This window comes from Rousettus aegyptiacus, unplaced genomic scaffold (assembly GCF_014176215.1).
Source record: "Rousettus aegyptiacus isolate mRouAeg1 unplaced genomic scaffold, mRouAeg1.p scaffold_m13_p_3, whole genome shotgun sequence".
NCBI lineage: Eukaryota > Metazoa > Chordata > Mammalia > Chiroptera > Pteropodidae > Rousettus > Rousettus aegyptiacus.
In genome coordinates this window covers 43,698,156-43,699,285 of record NW_023416306.1, presented here as the reverse complement: position 1 = coordinate 43,699,285, position 1,130 = coordinate 43,698,156, and the positions used below count along the sequence as shown (strand labels likewise).

The following is a 1,130-nucleotide window of genomic DNA, read 5'->3' as shown; positions in this document are numbered from 1 at the left end:
CAACTTGATATGCTATATATATACTATAGAAATGACATCTCAATCAGCCATGTTGCCTCAGGTTACAGCAGAGTTAGACTCTACCAGCATATTCAGTGTCAGTAAGGTGGTTACAAGGAAATGTCGATTCATGTCTCATGAACATTTTGGGAGCAAGGCAAAAAAAAAAAAAGTTAACTTTTTCAATAGAAACTATTTTTTAAAAAAACTATGTCAGTCTACGGCCATGCTACCTGGAACACGCCCAATCCCGTTTGATCTTGGAAGCTAAGCAAGGTTGGGCCTGGTTAGTTCTTGGATGGGAGACCATCTAGGAAGACCAGGTGCTATAGTCAGATTAACAGTTAGCCCAGGATTTCAGGTAAAAGAACAATATCAAACAGCTAGTATTTTTATTTTTTTAACTGATCTCTAAGTTCTGATACATTATCTGACTAAAAAAAATCACTTTCATTCACCTTTTTGCATTATTGCTAAAGGTTTTTTTTTTTTATGACTTTGTAATAAAAAGGTGATATACATTGTAAATGCCAAGATTGATAATATATTAAATATTTTGACATTTGGGAACACAAACAGCTCTTTCTGTTCCTCTACAGTTTCAAGCTAATTTGTCCTGTTTTCATAATTCTAGTAATTTAAACACAGTGTTGTCTCTGTTCATTCTTCAGAGGCACCATTTCATTAACTTTCATGTCTTATAGCATGATTTAGACCGGAGTCCTTAAAATGAGTTAGAGTGAATTTAAAGGGAAATACTGGTGCTGAAGGCTTCATTCAACTTATCCAGTCACCACTAACCCCAAGAGTGGTCCTTTCTTGCTATAAAACTCTTTACATTTTACCTAACAATATCCGATACATTATTTTATTTTATTCTTACATTATATTTTTGAAAGAAGTAGTGTTATCTACATTCTTTTAGATGACAAAATTGATCTGAATGTAATCCAAGCTTATCAAACTAGTAAAGGTTTACTAGATATGCTTTGTTATCTGTACCCTTCCTAACCAAAACTAACAGATGAATCAGGCTTGGATATCTGATCCCAAAGCAACCAACCACCCATGAGATGGTCTAGAGAATTTGAGCCAAGATACCATGAGTTTGTTGTCAACTGGATGTAGGC

At 34.4% G+C, this 1,130-nt stretch overlaps 1 pseudogene; it reads left to right on the top strand.

Moving 5' to 3' along the window:
* The first annotated feature begins 216 nt into the window (after window positions 1–216).
* On the top strand, window positions 217–335 carry LOC118600958 (annotated as a pseudogene).
* Window positions 336–1,130: the final 795 nt, after the last annotated feature.